The sequence below is a fragment of the Taeniopygia guttata genome, chromosome W (genome assembly GCF_048771995.1).
Source record: "Taeniopygia guttata chromosome W, bTaeGut7.mat, whole genome shotgun sequence".
NCBI classification, from domain to species: Eukaryota; Metazoa; Chordata; class Aves; order Passeriformes; family Estrildidae; genus Taeniopygia; species Taeniopygia guttata.
The window spans coordinates 12,284,566-12,302,722 of NC_133064.1; the positions used below are offsets into that span (position 1 = coordinate 12,284,566).

The 18,157-nt window shown below is 45.8% G+C and overlaps 1 long non-coding RNA gene across 1 annotated transcript; it reads left to right on the forward strand.

The window, feature by feature from the left end:
- The first annotated feature begins 8,669 nt into the window (after positions 1-8,669).
- On the forward strand, positions 8,670-17,127 carry LOC140682124 (uncharacterized). Its single transcript, XR_012053374.1, has 2 exons — positions 8,670-9,512; positions 14,347-17,127. It is a non-coding gene; the product is annotated as an uncharacterized lncRNA (long non-coding RNA).
- The last annotated feature ends 1,030 nt before the right edge of the window (positions 17,128-18,157 follow it).

Below are 18,157 nucleotides of genomic sequence, written 5' to 3' on the forward strand. Positions count from 1 at the left end.
TGGGCAGAAGCAAAGACTGCCCCAGAGAAAGTGTCCACGGAGACATGGACGTACTTCATCCTCCCAAAGGAGTGGATGTGAGTAACATCCATCTGCCATACCTCGCAGGACTTCAGACCCCTAGGGTTTGCCCCTGAGCTCACTGATGGTAGGGGGAGCGACTTGCAGGACGGGCAGGTGGCCACAATGGCTCTGGCTTGGTCACGAGTGAGGTGGAACTGACGGACCAGGCCGGGCGCATTCTGGTGGTAAAATTGGTGGCTGATCTTAGCCTGCTGGAACTTATCTGGGAGCGGAGCTACCTGAGTCGGGGCGGCGGTGAGAGAATCGGCATGCCGATTCCCCTCGGCCAAAAACCCTGGCAAGTTGGTATGTGACCTGATATGCATCACATAAAAGGGTTGCTCTCGGTGGGAGACTAGCTTAATCAGTTTCGAGAGCAACTTGTGCAGGGCTTCGTTGGACACACCCTGGAGAACAGCGTCCTGCGGTCTAGACACTACACCAGCTACATATGCCGAATCAGTTACCAAATTAAAAGGTTCCGAGAATCGCTCAAAGGCCCTGACGATGGCAGCCAACTCAGCTATTTGAGGGGAGCCTTCCACCTCCACAACATCTGTCTCCCACTGCTGCGTCTGGGGGTCTTTCCAAGTTATCACAGACTTGTGAGAACTCCTGGATGCGTCTGTAAAAACTGTCAAGGCTTTGAGTGGCTTTTTGCTCTGAATTTGTTTGATGGACAACGCAAATTGAATTTCTGATTCAAAAATTTTGTGGGCTGGTCTCAAAACTGAAATTTTGCCTGTGTAGCTGTCTAGAGAGAACTGCAGGGATTCATTTTCCTGTAACAGATGTTCTAGCATGGCCTTGGTGAATTGGCCTGATTCCAATTTGATGGGAATGTGAATGCATTCAAAGTCACATCCAGCTAACTCTCTGATCCGAGCTCTTGCCTTGCGGATCAGTTCCGCTACTAACTCCTGTGGCCTTGTCATTCTCTTGGACCGATGGTGACTTAGGAAGACCCCTTCTATGATGGAGAGTGGGTCCCTTCGGTCTTGGTCCTTGCCCTTCCTTGGGGTGTCTGTCCATTGAAATATCACACCATGGAGGTGTGGCAGTCTGCCCAATATGATGAATTTAAAAGGCAGGTCTGGATCATACCTGTGGGCCTGTCTGGCAGACATTGTCTCCTGGACCCTAATTAAAGTTGCTTGGGCCTCTGGGGTGAGTTCCCTGGGAGAACTCGGCTCCTCCCCCCCTTTCAATAAATCGAAAAGAGGGGCTAGGTCTCTGTTAGTAATGCCTAGCCATGGCCTCACCCAGTTCAAAGAACCGCACAGCTGCTGGACGTCTGCTAGGGTCCGAATTTTGCTTCTGATGGCCAATTTTTGCTGAGTGATAGTCCGCTTGGTATTTCCAAGCCCAGGTACTTCCAGGGTGGCATCTTTTGAATCTTATCTTGTCGCAGCTCGAACCCGGCAGCAACCAATGCATCGGTTGTCAGGTTAAGCGCGTGTGTAAGGAGATCGTCATTGGGAGCACAAATCAAGATGTCATCCATATAATGTTGGATGATCACGCCCTCGGTGGCTGTACGGACTGGGGTCAGCAATGAAGCTATGTACCGCTGGCAAATGGTGGGCGAGCATTTGAGGCCCTGTGGCAATACTCGCCAATGGTACCGCTCCATTGGGGCTTCTCGGTTAAGGGACGGAACCGAGAAGCCAAAACGTGGTGCATCTTCTGGGTGGAGGGGGATATGAAAGAAGCAATTTTTGATGTCAATCACAGCCTATTCCCAATCTTTGGGTAACATTGTGGGGGACGGCATCCCTGGTTGGAGTGGACCCATATTTTCGATCACATTGTTGATGGCACGGAGGTCGTGGAGCAACCGCCATTCGTCTTTGCCTGTTTTTTTCAGGACAAAGACAGGGGAATTCCAAGGAGATGTTGTTTCTTGGATATGTCCCTTGGCAAGTTGCTCTGCCACGAGCTTCTGGAGCGCTTTTAATTTCTGTTTATTGAGCGGCCACTGCTCTACCCAGATTGGAACATCAGAAAGCCAATTCAACTTTTGGGTAGGACGCTCCTCAGTGACTGCTGCCCGAAAAACCTGGGGGGTAGGAATGGTCAATGTGACCCCCCACTGGGCCATCAGGTCCCTTCCCCACAGGGGCTCCGTGTAATCCAGAACAAACGGACGCAGGTAAGCTGTCTGTCTGTTTGGCCCCTCAAATTTGTTGATGTTTTTAGATTGTTTTGCCAATTGTGCCCCTCCGACACCTTGAATGTGTCCATCCACGTCCTGCAACTCCCAACGCAACGGCCAATCCCGTGAGGGAATGACTGTGACGTCTGCCCCTGTGTCCAAGAGGCCGTTAAGCCACTTGTGCTCACCGCCATTCCATATGTTACACGCAACTTTGGCTCTATCCTTCCCAATTACCTGGGCCTGACACACTTCGTAGATCTATTTCGTGGTCTTCATCCACAGATCTTCTGGGTACACGGGGGCCCCAGATACAGGTATGGCCTGGGCGATGATTTGCCCTTTGGGAAGGTAGACTAGCGGGTGAGCACAGTGCAGCCACAGCACCAGATGTTTAGGGTTCGCAGGTGTTAAATTGGGTGTGATAGTGATGTCGAGTGGCATGTATTTTGTGTCCCCAAGGACGATGTACTTACTGTGGAGTTTCCTCCAGGTCCCTGGGTCCTGTGTGTCCACTGTGACAAAGTGCCAGTTGCTGTCCCTGAGCAGTAGGAGTTCGGTTAGGGCCAACCTGTATGGAGAGAAGTTGGACTGGGTGTTAAGGATGGGCCTGGGATGGTCGGGGTCCCGACCAAGCCATGCCTGTGAGATGAAATTCCCAACTCCTCCCACGCAGGCTGGTTCACCAGCTCTTGTTCCCCTGTTGTGCAATCCAGAAATGTCATGTTTGGTATTATAGTTATTGTCCTCAGGTGGGTATGCTAATGTGTTGTCCCTCCTGCCCCCTGATGTTATGTTTCCCACCAAATTTGTGTCCTCACGCAGGGAGGGACTGCGCTGGGAAATCAGTTTTTTGAATGTCCCCCTGAGTTGGAGGCACCTTGCCCTTGCTGCTGGTTTTTAAAATGCAAGAAGTCCTCTTTGAGGGGGCAGTGAGATGCCCAGTGTTCTTTCTTGTTGCAGAGGTTGCAGGGCCGTCCTGGATGGTAACCTTTGGGTGGTGGCCCAGTGAAGCGGCGTGCAGGAGCCGGAGCCACGGGTGGCGTGTGGGCTTCAGCGAAGGAGACTCTCCGTGATGGCGTTTGGGGTGTCCCCTGAGGGTCCTTTGAAGGCAGGGTGACCCTTTGAGCGCACACGTCCAGCATGTCCTGAAGCGTTGGCTCTGGGTCGAGGGGCAGGCTCAGCATCGCCTGTCGGCAGGTCTCATTGGCGTTCTGCAGGGCGATCTGTTTCACCATGCCCTGCCTCAATCCGTCCTCTGGCACCTGCGATTCAGCTGCCCTGTACAACCTGTCTATGAAACTAACAAAAGATTCCTGTGTCTCCTGCTTAATAGAAAAACAGCTAACAACAGGACCACGGGGTTTTAACTTAAAAAATGCTTTTTCTGCCGCATTGGCAGTTGCTGCCAATGCCCCCCTTGGAATCTTTTCAGCCTGTGTTGTTGCCACGTCCCAATCCCCCATCCCGCACAGGTGATCAATGGTTAACATGCCTCCATCGGTGTCGGAGGAGGTCTCGGCTTTTGCCCAAAGTTGCGGTAATGTATCCCGTACCTCCCGCCTCCATGCGGACTCCCATACCAAAAACTCAGCTTGAGTAAGCAAGCACAAAAACAGAGCGCGAATGTCAGCAGGGACATACTCGTTGGAGGAAAGTGTGACTTTTAAAAGTCCCCGAAAGTATTCACTTTCACGACCAAAATCCTTTTGGGCTTTGAAAACATCTCTAATTGCAGCCTGTGAGATAGGGGTCCACTGTGCCAGGGGTCTGCCCCTTTGCCGCGGGGTGTAGGTGACTGGTGCGGCAGAAAAGGCAAGCAGGGGTTGCGGCAGGTCGCCGCTTCCCCCCTCCCCCCCCCCATCCTCCCCCCCTCCTTCGGGAACCGAGGCGTGGGAACCAGAGGGCGGGTTGCGGGAACGGAGGGCGGAGGCAGGACCAGGGCTAGGGGGTGTGGCTGGTGTTACCTCACCCCTAGGGGCGGGGTCGGAGGGAGGACTGATGAATGATTCATTAGGGGAGGTGCCAGAAGGGGGTGGAGGGGAGGGGTGGGTGGAGAAGTCTCGGGAGTGGCAGGGGTTGGCTGTAGGGCGAAGGGGGTCGTTAGGAGACAAAGCACGGAGGGAGGGGGATGGGCATGCCATGCAGTCCCCTCCATCTTGTGCCCTGGGGCGGGGAAGGGAATCATTTTGGGAAAGGTCCGGGGAAGGTCCTGGGGAAGAATCTGGGGTTTTAAAATTCACAACTTTGCAAAGAGAGGAGGTTTGGGGAGGGGAAGGGTGCAGGGCGATGCCAGCATCATCCTGCAATGGAGCCTGGGGGTTAGAAGAGAGGCCAGAATCTGCCTGCAGCTGGTTTTGCCGGGATGCCTGTCTGAGAATCCCCGAGTTAGGGAGAGAGGGATAGGAGAGGGTTTTGGGGGGATTTGGGGGGCTTGGAGGGCAGCGTTCGCCCTGCGGTGGCTCTGGCTTCCCTTCGCAGTTATCTTTGACAATATTTCTCAATTGGATTGCTAGATGGATAAAAATTGTAAGGGACTGGTCCTCCTTTTGGGCAATTTCTTTTTCAACTCAATCCCAGAATTGAACTTGGTACAAATTTGCCTGCGACAGGTCCTGGAAAGACTGCAGAAGCCACCGTGCAAAACGCTTCACGTCTGATTTTTTGCATCTCTTCCCTCTCCCACCTAAAATTCCTAAGATTTGAACATAAATTCTCTCCTGTGACACAGACATTTTTGCACCCATTATGTCGATGTTAAAGCATGTCACAACCCTCGCGGCTGGTAAAATAACAAAAGAAAAAAAAAAAGACACCTATCTGAGCGCTGGGAAGCCTTCCCTTACACACTCCCTGCAGCAGGAGACAAAATGTGGGATCTTATTGCCCTCTTGTGGGAGAAAGAGAAACGCACCCCAAAAGGAGCAAGGCGTACCCAGCCCAGGGGGACCCAGGTAACTCACCATGGGTCCAGCGACGTCCGAAGGCGAAACGAAAAGTCCAGCTGCAAAGTTTTCGCCGTGGGGGGGCCAAACTTCGGCGGTGCAAGCCAAAGGTGCCGGCCCCACCCCTCTGGAAGCCCTGGCTCCTTAAAACGGAACCGCGGCTTGCGAGGGTGTTGTAACGTCCACGAGGTAAATCCACGAGCTTCTCGGGGCTTGGTGGTCCTCAATCCATGTGCCTGGAACTCCCAAGCAACGCGTTTGGGCGCCACAACTGCCTTAGCGCTCTCTTGTCCCCCCTTTTGTCCCAGCTAGCTCCGTGGGGGGGGGGGTGGGAGCGCTGGCAACTTCAGTGTTTTCCGGCGAACCCTCGCGGGTGTTGGCCGGTGCTGCGTGGGTCTGGGAGCGAGGCGAGTCCCAAGGCGAATAAAAGGAGAGATACTTTTTCCCCCGCGGGCAAAATCTCGGTTTATTGCGGCTTGGTTGGGAAGGCAAAAACCGAAAAGACTGCAGCGTGCTGAGTTAGAGTTTGTCCGTGCCGCCTTGCTGGTTTGGGGGTGGGGCAGCGCTCTCTGGAGCTGGCCGTGAGCCAAGAGAGGCGGCGCGCCGAGCTGCGGTGCTGTGGCCGGCTCGCGCGAGTGCTGCGGTGACAGCGGCAGCGGCGGCGGCGGCGGATCGGCTGCGGCAGCGATCGCGGGGCAGTTCGGAGCGGCCGCGATCGCCTGGGGCAGCGGTGGTGGTTGCGGAGCGGCTGCAAGCGGCGGCGGCTGCGGCAGTCAGGAGCCGGGCGGGAGAAAAAGCCGCGGTAGCACGCCGGAGCCAGGCAGGAGAAAAAGCGCCGGGGCATCCCCAGACCGCGGGTTAAATACCGAACAGGGGAAACCCGGGGCGGCCAATGAGATAACGCCACGGGGGGTCTGGGGACAGTGGGGTGCAGGGGTCCAATGGGAGATGGACAGATGGAAGGGTGCCAGGTCATCTCCCGACCCCGCCACGTGGCTGACAGATGGTCTGGGGGATGTAAACACAGTGACTTGGCACTTTCTCGGGAAGGCAAACCGCGGGGGGAGATGGGAAAAATCCGGGGGGTCGCTTACAGAGCGCGGGGGGATACATGGAATGACCTTATACATAATAGAACATATAATAACACAATTCCACAGGTGTTGAACGTCACTAAATAGACAGGGACTGTTCTGGGGAAAAGAGGCAGGGGAAGGGGGAATTCAAATCTTGGAGAGAGGGGGGTTGGGAGTGAGCTAGGGAAGACTAACCACTGGGAAAGGGGAGAGACAGCGGGGGGGGGGTATAAACAGACACTGAAAGAATAAAAAACACGCCCCCGCAAACCAGTCAAGCAAAGCTCAAGGAAAAGCCACCAGTCTTCATAAAGGATCGAGAGAGAGGAGAAATTTCAGGACCCCATCCTCTTGTGACTTGGGGGACGGGGTTTGCATGCATTTCTACAGATGCAGGTGTTCGATGGGGCCCTGCAAAGAATGTCAAGCCACAAGTACAGCCAATTCAAGTGCAGCAGGAGATGCCAGAGAAAGAACATGCAGACAACTGAGCGACAGCTGGAAAGCAAAGACTGTGTTTTCCAAGTTTGTACTAGTTAAAATTGTTTAAAAAAATAGTTTGCACTGAAAAAGTTCTGTAAGTTATTACTGTTGTGTTAAAAGGTTATTAACTTACCTCTAAATAATATGTTAAAAATGTTTTGAAGTTCTATATTTTTAAATGATATATAGTCAGAAACTTGAGGCTTGCCTGGGAAAGCACTTCACCAAAGTTAAAATAGAGGAATAACTCACAAGCAATAAAAATTATAATAAAATTTAAAAATTATAAGCATAACTACAAATTGTCAACAAAGGTGAGATTTTTCAGATCGTGTTCCTTTCTCCTCTTTCCTTTTTAGATATATAGAAAGGGTGAGATGTAGGAATGTGCCCCCTGTTGCCTGAGTAAACAAGTTACCCTTTGTCCCCTTAAAAAGGAAAAAAGCCCAGAAGTTTCTATCTTCAAATTGGTTAAAAGACACCTCATAGGACCTTGGGGACTTCACCTCAAACTTAAGGATAGCGAATTGGACAGGAGCCAAAAAGTCCTGCCTAAGCAGGACTTTTTCCCTAGAAAAGAAGAGAACAAAAGAAATTAATAACTTTTGTGAAGTGTTTTAGCAGGAGCAAGAGCCTCTTGCACTGACTTGGCTTTTCTCTGTAAAGAGCTTTTTTATTTTTGCCTTTTATTAAAACTTTTTGTTTCCAACACTGTCACAGGAGCCATCCTGCTTCTTTTATGCCCCCTGAGGTAGCTGAGCTATCAAGGGTATAATGCTTATCTCTGAGAGCATATAAGACCAGGCTCGAGGAGAGAAAAAGCATTAGGCCAGCAGGACCAGGGAGGTCATTCTTCCCCTGTACTTGGCACTGTTGTGGCCGCACCTTGAGTACTGTGTCCAGTTTTGGGCCCCTCCATTTAGGAAGGATGTTGAGATGCTTGAACACATCCAGAGGAGGGCAACAAGGCTGGTAAGGGGCTTGGAACACAAACCCTATGAGGAATGACTGAGGGAGCTGGGGTTGTTTGGCCTGGAGAAAAGGAGACTCAGAGATGACCTTATCACTTTCTACAACTTCCTGAAAGGTGGTTGTAGTCAGGTGAGGGCTGGTCTCTTTCTCCAGGCAGCAACTGACAGAACAAGAGGACACAGTCTTAAGCTGTGCCAAGGGAACTTAAGATTGGATATTAGGAAAAAGTTTTTTATGGAGTGATAAATGTAGGAAAGACATTTCCGTGCCGTTCTTGTGAGCCAGCCAGGAGGCTTCCTGAAAACAAGGAAAGCCTCATATCTCCCTCCAGGAAGTCACCAAGGTTATCACCATGACAACATGAAGAAAGAGAGAAAGTAAAAAGATCTGGACTTCGGCTCACACAGTGACGTGGCTCCATTTACCTATCAAAAGTTTTGTTTCTTATTTATAACCAATGAGCAGTGTATGTTTTCATAAATTAAATGTAAGCATCTTGTAAGATTATAAAAGCAACATGTTCCTTTAATAAAAGAGTCTATACAGCCTTCTGACTGAGCCCTGGTACTTTGCTCTGACTGGGACTCTATAGCGACATCTGGTGGCCGTCCGCCATGATTACAACTGGGCTGTAAAAAAGGGGAAAAAAAAGGAAAAAAAAGAGTTGAAGGGTACCCTAATAAATGAAGGCAGCAAAGAGGCTACAGAGGTCCTAACCTAATTCAGATGTCTGATTCGAGGTGAGCGATTGGGAAAAATAATGGGAAATTATTTATCAAATGAGGAAAAGACTGTTTTGTCCACATGGAAAGCCTTATTGAAAAGGAAAAATGTTCAAGCTTCTGATTATGCCCTTCATAGTTTACTGATATGGTGTAAATCACAGGACTTTGAAGCTGATGCTAACACTGCCTTTAGTGTCAGGGCATGGAAAAAGTTGGGAAAAGACTACGGGAAATGATATCTAAGGGGGATAAGACGTGTGAGAAACTACAGATTGAGATATTGTTTATTAAGATATACGTAAAGGTTAGACAATTGTGAGAAACTACAGATTGGGATAGTGTTTATTAAGATATATATAAAGGTTAGACAATTGTGAGAAACTACAGATTGGGATAGTGTTTATTAAGATATATGTAAAGGTTAGACAATTGTGAGAAACTACAGAGTGGGATATTGTTTATTAAGATATATGTAAAAGTTAGACAACTGTGAGAAGAAAAATACAGACTGAGGTATTGAGATAAAGTTAGACCACGGAGGTATGCAAACACCAAACGGACACAGCTGATACTAGATAAGATAACAAGCACTTCAACCGGAGACTGAAGATAAAGACCACAACAACCATTCACACTAGGGGACTGCTTAAACAAACACAAGATAACGACAGGAATTGACTTGCAAATTCCAGGGAGACAAAAGAAGAAATAGGAATAAAAGGAGACAGTTGGAGTGAAATCGGGGGAGCAGCCAAAGCTTCGAACTTTTGGAAGTTTTTGGATTTGCTGCCCCAGCGCTGTTACCTTTGTTCATATCCTACTTGCTGTAAATTAATAAAATTCTTAATTGGATTATGTTCCGTTGTGGCGCAAATTTATAACAATTTCTGGTGCCGTGACTCGGATAAGGAAGGGTGGGCTTTTGATCCTCCGGGGAAAGGCGCCCCGCGATATTTTCGCGGCCCCGTGATCAACAGCTTTCCTCAAAACCTTACCGACGAACCTAAAATCTAGGATAAGGAACAAAGGAAAAAAACCGGTAAAATCCCATAAAAATTCTGTGCACGGGAGTCCGGACGAAGACGCAGGACGCGTAAGTATATTGCGAAATTATTCGCAGAGCGAAACTGTTCGCGGCGAAATTGTTCGCGGGTTTGCCGTTCGGGCGGGATTGGGTTTCCTGGAATATAACGAATGAGAGGTTCGATATACTGAACCAAGCAAGTGTGGACTCTTAAGTACTGCGTTTTCCATCTCCCGAGAGGGACTGGGCCAGGAACAAGAGGAGCGAGTGAGTGTGTGTTTGTGGATATTCCAGAAGATGGGGGCGAAGGGCAGCAAGCCTTCGGCTCCCATGGGGGGGGTACCCTCTGTACCTAAGAATACCCCTCTGGCATATATCTTAGATAATTGGAAGTATTTCCCTGGAACCCTAGGGAAAGATAAGCAAAAAATGATAGAATATTGTACTAAGATATGGGGAGGGAAGAAGATTTCTAAGAATGTTATTTGGCCAGTCTATGGGTCAGAAGAAGATTGGGTAAGACAGCAATTAAACCTCTGGGTTAATAATAAAAAATCTTTTAACCCAGAGGAGAGTCTGTATGCGGAAGTGTGGCTAGAAAAGCCGGGGGCTAGACTTTATTCATTAAAAGAAACAAAAACTAAGCCCCAGAAAAAGAAGGAAGAGTTAGACGATATCCTTCTAACCCTCCCTCCTTACATTCCTCCTCCTGTTCCCGCAGCCCCTCCAGAGATCCCTAGAGCGCCCACTCCCCCACCAGAATCAGAAGGGTCCCCACCCCCTCCTAGACGTGTAACTAGAAGTCAAAGAGGGGCAGCTCAGATGTACCCCCTAAGGGAAGTACCTATGGGTGGACCTCAACCTGTGGTTGGATATATTTCTGTACCCTTAAATTCTGCCGACCTACGAGATTTTAAAAGAACCGAGATGGGAAACTTAATTGAGGACCCATTCGGAGTAGCAGAAAGATTAGATCAATTTTTGGGACCAAACCTTTATACTTGGGATGAGTTGCAATCTATCCTTGGTCAATTATTTACTACCGAGGAAAGAGATATGATTAGACGAGCAGGAATGAGACTGTGGGATGCTCAGCATGCCCAGGGACCTCGAGCAGATATTAAATGGCCACTCCAAAGACCTAATTGGAATAATCAGGATCCGGCTCATAGAACTCATATGCAGGACCTGAGAACTATAATAATTCAGGGAATTAGGGAAGCAGTACCCCGTGGGCAGAATATCAATAAAGCATTTAATGAAATGCAAAAGAAAGATGAGAGCCCTACTGAATGGCTGGAACGGCTGAGGAAAGCCCTTCAGCTGTACTCTGGAGTAAACCCAAACGATCCGGTAGGACAAGCGCTCCTCAAAACTCAGTTTGTGGCAAAATCATGGGAAGATATCAGAAAGAAGATTGAAAAGTTAGAAAACTGGCAGAATAGAGGGTTGGATGAATTAGTGAGGGAAGCTCAGAAAGTCTACGTAAGGCGGGAAGAAGAGAGCAGCAAGCGACAAGTAAGAATGATGGTAGCAGCAGTCAGAGAGGACCGCAAAGGGCGAACTGGTGAACATAGATCTGCTAGGATGAAACAAGGAAAAGTAGTAATAGAAAAGGAACAGAGATCTTGTTTTTACTGTGGAAAGAAGGGACATATAAAGAAGAATTGCAGAGAAAGGATCAGGGATGAGGAAAATTTGAAAACGGAATAGGAAAGTCAGGGGCTCTATATTTTAGGGGACCGGAGCCACCGTGAGCCCTTGATAAAATTAAAAATAGGTCCCCAGAGACAAGAGTTCACCTTTTTGGTAGACACTGGGGCTGAGAAATCAACTATTAAGCAAATACCTGAGGGATATGAAGTTTCCCCTGAAAAGGTACAAGTTATTGGGGCAAAAGGGGAACCCTTTAAGGTGAGAAAAATTAAAAATGTGACATTCGAAACTGAAAATAAATTTGGAGTGGGTGAACTCTTGCTCGTCCCTGAAGCAGAATTTAATCTGTTAGGACGAGATTTAATTGTTGAACTGCAATTAGAAATTAAAGTAAAAAATCAAGAATTGGCAGTATCCGCTTATCCTTTGACTGTGGATGATCAAAAACAAATTAACCCCAATGTTTGGTACTCTCCGGACACAATTGGTAGACTGGAAATGCCGCCAATTAAAATCCAAATTTCCGAACCCCACGTACCTGTGAGGGTAAGGCAATATCCCATATCCTTAGAAGGACGGAGAGGATTGAAGCCAGAAATTGATCGATTGTTGGCACAAGGAATCTTAGAGCCTTGTATGTCACCTTTTAACACCCCCATTTTGCCTGTAAAAAAACCTAATGGGAAATATCGGCTCGTACATGATCTAAGGGAAATAAACAAAAGAACTGTCACCCGGTTCCCTGTAGTAGCAAATCCATATACATTGCTAAGCAAACTAGGACCACATAATTCCTGGTATAGTGTAATTGATTTAAAGGATGCCTTTTGGGCCTGTCCGCTGGCAGAAGAATGCCGTAATTACTTTGCCTTTGAATGGGAAGACATAGAGACGGGCCGGAGACAGCAATTAAGATGGACCGTGCTCCCCCAAGGGTTCACTGAATCCCCTAATCTGTTTGGACAGGCCCTAGAAGAACTCTTAACAGAATATCAGGTACAAACGGGGAATGTGCTGTTACAATATGTAGATGATCTGCTCATAGCGGGGAATAATAAGGAGAATGTAAAGAAAGAAACCATTCGACTTTTAAACTTTCTTGCACAAAAGGGACTACGGGTATCACAAGAAAAGTTACAATTTGTGGAGGAAAAAGTGAAATATCTGGGACATTATCTGTTTAACGGCCAGAAAATATTAGACCCAGAGCGCATTAAAGGAATTCTGGAATTACCTATGCCTGTCACTAAGAGGCAAATTAGGCAGGTATTAGGACTATTTGGGTATTGTAGGCAATGGATAGAGAACTACAGTTCTAAAGTTAAATTCTTATATGAACAATTGCCTAAAGGAAAAATACCCAAGTGGACTCCTCAGGATCAAGAGCAGTTTGCCAGCCTCAAAAGGGAGCTAAGTCAAGCACCAGTTTTAAGCCTCCCAGATTTAAAAAGGCCCTTCCATTTATTTGTTAACATACACGAAGGAACGGCATTCGGAGTGTTAACTCAGGAATGGGCCGGACAAAGGAAACCGGTGGCATACCTATCAAAGCTGTTAGACCCTGTAAGCAGGGGTTGGCCAAGCTGTTTACAAATCATTGTTGCCGCTGCTCTGTTACTTGAAGAAACAAATCGCATTACTTTTAATGGAGAAGTTATCTTATATGCGCCTCATAACATCAGGGGAGTGCTGCAACAAAAGGCAGAGAAATGGCTTACAGATAGCCGATTACTAAAGTATGAGGGAATACTTATAGAATCCCCTAAACTATCTTTAAAAACTATTGGAGCAGTTAACCCCGCTGAATTTTTGTACCCAGGAGAAGGTAATGAACTATTGCACAATTGTTTTCAAACAATTGAACAACAAACACGCATTAGGTCAGACTTAGAGGAAGAAGAACTACAAAGTGGAGAAGTATTATTTATAGATGGGTCATCACGAATAGTGGAAGGTAAACGGTTGTCTGGATATGCCATTGTTAAGTGGGAAAAAGGAGAATTTAAGATAAGGGAATCAGGCCCCCTGAGTGCCAGCTGGTCAGCACAAGCTTGTGAGCTATATGCATTGTGGAAAGCATTAGTGTCGCTGAAGGGAAAGGATGGAACTATATATACAGACTCACGTTATGCGTTTGGAGTAGTACACACTTTTGGGAAAATATGGGAGGAAAGAGGATTCATTAACTCACAGGGAAAAGAGCTGGTACACCAGGAATTAATTCGTCGAGTTCTGGGGGCATTGAAAATGCCAAATAAAATAGCAGTTGTACATATAAAGGGACACCAGCGAGGTACAAGTTATCAGGTTAGGGGAAATAATGCAGCTGATACAGAAGCAAAACGAGTGGCAGGCAATTATAATATAATTCTGACTATGCAACAAGCACCAGTTAGTAAAAATTTGAGTTTTGAGTCTGCAGAAAAAGAAAAACTAGAACAAATGGGAGCTAAAGAACAGGATGGGAAATACATATTGCCAGATGGGAGAGAAGTCTTGCCGAAGGGCATAGCAATTGAAATATTTTCAAAAATACACAGCAAAACACACTGGGGAACTCAGGCATTAGTTGATCATTTCAATCAACAGTATGCCTGTATAGGTGTATATAATATAGCAAAGACAGTCACGGCAGCCTGCGAGACCTGTCAAAAGGTTAATCGAAAAAACATAAAACAGAGACCTCTTGGGGGACGTTCCCCAGCATACAGACCTTTCTCACATATACAAGTAGATTTTACTGAACTACCTAGGGTAGGGCGTTACAAATATTTATTAGTAATGGTGGATCACTTAACACATTATGTCGAGGCTTTTCCTACCTCCAGGGCAACCGCTAACCAAGTCACTAAAGTGTTACTTGAACATGTTATACCTCGATATGGAGTACCTGAAGTAATTGACTCCGACAGAGGAACGCACTTTGTGTCAAAAATTGTTAAAGATCTAACAGAAAGCTTGGGTATCAAGTGGGAATACCATACACCATGGCATCCACAAAGTTCAGGAAAAGTTGAAAGGATGAATGGAGAAATTAAAACTATTTTGACTAAACTAATGATAGAAACCAAATTATCATGGATTAAATGCCTACCTATGGCACTATTAATTCTCAGAACCAGACCCCGAGCAGATGTAGGAATATCAGCGTTTGAAATGGTGTATGGAATGTCCTACAGAATTGAAAGCCCACAAACAAATGTTTTAATTAGAGACCGTGTGATTAATGAATATGTTTCACAATTAGCAGAACATCGTAACCAGCTTTGGGAACATGGACTGATTGTGCAACGACCCCCGTTGGACTTAAAAATACACAAAGTTAAACCTGGGGATTGGATATTGATTAAAGTGTGGAAGGAAGAAACCCTAAAACCCAATTGGGAGGGACCTTATCTCGTTTTGTTGACAACAGAAACAGCTGTCCGGACTGCTGAGCGTGGATGGACTCATGCCAGCCGCATTAAAGGCCCAGTGACGAGACCCCACTGGAAAGTAATCAGTACTCCAGGTGACACCAAGATAACTCTAAAAAGATAACGAAATGATAAAGACTTTATTTGATTTTTTTGCTGCATTACCTTTTGGTATAAAGTGTGTATTGCTGTTTATATTTGCTATCGTTATTTCCTTTTTTATCTATTATATATGGAAGCGTACAACGTGTGCTGAAGGAAATTGTTAAGCATATGTAGTCACACAATAGTGAATATGAAAGATATGCTGATGTAAATAATGTATGTACTCTAGTTATACGAATTAGTTGTAATGATTTAAACTACAATTGTTTTCCATTTGCTTGTTTTAGGCATAAGGTATGCCGGGATAAATGGTGGACACGCTGTGAATGTGGATACTTTCAATATTATTATTACCATTCCAATGAGCCTGTCCTCTTTGTGGCTGAAATCTTGGTTATAAAGTGTAGAAGGGAAGTACTAACTGTGTCTTGCTTTGCCCCATTAGTTCAAGCTGCAAAGTGGGAAGCCTATGTAAACAGGCAGAAAACCCAAACAGCTGTTCTCCTGAAGAATTCCCTTGCTGCCGAGAAGATGATGCACCCCGTGACTCGGAGCAACCGAGTCGACGGGCGAGGCAGAAGAGGAACAGACTGTGGAGAAAAAAATCAGAACAATGGGATGCAAAAGCAGGAACAACAGAGCTTCCCCGGGATTGGTAAAAATTTACATAAATTGGTAAAATTGACAGACACCCTTTTTCCTGGTATACCGTTAGTCTTCATATTGATAATAACCCTGGCAGAAGGGGGAAACCCACATGAACCATTCAAGTGGGAACTAATATCTTGGGAAGGAACGAGAACAATAGCCACTTTTAGCGACATAGGTCCACCAGAGTTCATAGTAAAACTTTGTGATTTAGTACCAATACATTGTGGAAAGGGACCTCCATTTTATATATGCCCGGCTTCTGGACCGTCTTACTGTAATTATCCCGGACATTATTATTGTGGCTATTGGGGATGTGAAACAATAGCCTCGGGCTGGTCAGTAAAGGCCCCTGATAAATATATAAAAGCAACCTGGACTCCTAATGGATGTGTACCTGAGCAAACAGGTGTAGATCTTACAGGTCTGCGGGACATGGGTTATGTGGCTTCACGAGACAGGGAAGTCTGTACCCGCATCAAATTTCAAGTAATACAGCCCTTAGGAGACAAGTGGTTAGTAGGACTAACATGGGGAATACGTGTCTATGGAGGAATTCCTAAAGACGGGGGAGGGCATTTTCTCATAAGAAAAGTTAAAATACCACATGATCCACTCCCTGTTGGGCCGAATAAAGTATTGAATTCACCCATTTCCCCGACGAAAAAGATAGTCCCCGCAAGTGTTACAACCACTTGTCCAAACCCCTTATCAATAACAAATAGAACAGCTAATGACGTGGTGATTGGTAGGGATTCAGGTGTGCTGAAACCCAAAGACCCTTTATGGGATTTAATGCAAGCCTCTTATCGTGCCCTTAATGAAAGCAAACCAAATTTAACCAAGGAATGCTGGTTATGTTATAATGTTAGACCACCATATTTTGAGGCGATTGGAAAATCAGATAAGATTCAATGGTCCAGAGGTTCAAACCCACGAGAATGCCCATGGAATGACCAAAAAAACCATACGCAGGGAATTACTATTCAATTAGTAACAGGTCAAGGAAAATGTATTGGTACAGTGCCCAAAAATTATCAGCCTTTGTGCAACCAAACGACAATAATCACTACAAAAACCATAAATAAACACAAGAATAGAAAAGACAAATGGGCTATCCCGACACCAGGAGCTAAATGGGTTTGTTCAGACATCGGAGTAACGCCTTGCCTATCCCTAAATCTGTTTGACCAATCTCAGTTCTGCGTACAGGTGATAATTGTTCCTCGTCTAATCTATCACACTTCTGAGGAAGTGTTACGCCACTTTGAAGGAGACCTGAATATACAAAAACGAGAACCAATTACAGTGGTAACCTTAGCTACACTGCTAATAGCGGGGGGAGTCGGAGCAGGTACAGGCATAGCCTCCCTAGTAAAAAGTCAGGAATTACAAAGTTTACAGACGGCTGTAGATGAAGATTTAGCAAAAATAGAACAATCTATCCAAAATTTAGCCACTTCAGTAAAGTCTTTATCGGAAGTAGTGCTGCAAAATAGAAGAGGGTTAGATTTATTATTCCTAAAAGAGGGGGGGTTATGCGTAGCGATAAATGAAGAATGCTGCTCTTTTGCTGACCATACGGGAGTAGTTCAGGACACTATGTCTGAACTCCGAAAAAGGTTAAATCAACGTAGAAAGGATCGGGAGGCGGGTAGGACATGGTATGAAAATTGGTTTAATGTTTCACCTTGGCTAACCACCTTGCTGTCTGCCTTAGCAGGACCGCTTATTATATTGATTCTGGGACTTATATTCGGGCCTTGTATATTACGCTGTATAGTACACGATATTAAAAAACGATTTGACATAGCTAAACTGCTAATTTTAACTACGAGGTCGGGGGAAAAATATAAAAATGCATCTATTAATGAGAAGGAAGATTGTTGCGAATGTGTTATACCACGAGGGGGCTACGCCTATTGTAATTGTGAAGTATTACCATGTGAGTGTAATGATAAATGTTGGGATTGTGGAAAAAGGTTTATTTACAGTGCCGAGAATGAAAGCAACGTCTAATAAACAATAATAGTATAAAAAGAAGAAGGGGGGAAATTGTGAGAAACTACAGATTGAGATATTGTTTATTAAGATATACGTAAAGGTTAGACAATTGTGAGAAACTACAGATTGGGATAGTGTTTATTAAGATATATATAAAGGTTAGACAATTGTGAGAAACTACAGATTGGGATAGTGTTTATTAAGATATATGTAAAGGTTAGACAATTGTGAGAAACTACAGAGTGGGATATTGTTTATTAAGATATATGTAAAAGTTAGACAACTGTGAGAAGAAAAATACAGACTGAGGTATTGAGATAAAGTTAGACCACGGAGGTATGCAAACACCAAACGGACACAGCTGATACTAGATAAGATAACAAGCACTTCAACCGGAGACTGAAGATAAAGACCACAACAACCATTCACACTAGGGGACTGCTTAAACAAACACAAGATAACGACAGGAATTGACTTGCAAATTCCAGGGAGACAAAAGAAGAAATAGGAATAAAAGGAGACAGTTGGAGTGAAATCGGGGGAGCAGCCAAAGCTTCGAACTTTTGGAAGTTTTTGGATTTGCTGCCCCAGCGCTGTTACCTTTGTTCATATCCTACTTGCTGTAAATTAATAAAATTCTTAATTGGATTATGTTCCGTTGTGGCGCAAATTTATAACAAGACGGTTGTCTATTTGGCTACTACTTGGAGATTGTTGTATAAGACATTGAAGGAATGGAAAGCAGAACAAAATAGAGGGGAGGAATTGGGGGAAGAGGAAGTAGAGCAAGAAACTGATGTGGAGGAACAGGGGGAAGATGGGGCTGAGCCTGTTGATATATCTCCCCCTGAGGAGTCTACTGCAGTTGCTGTGAAGGCTCCCTCA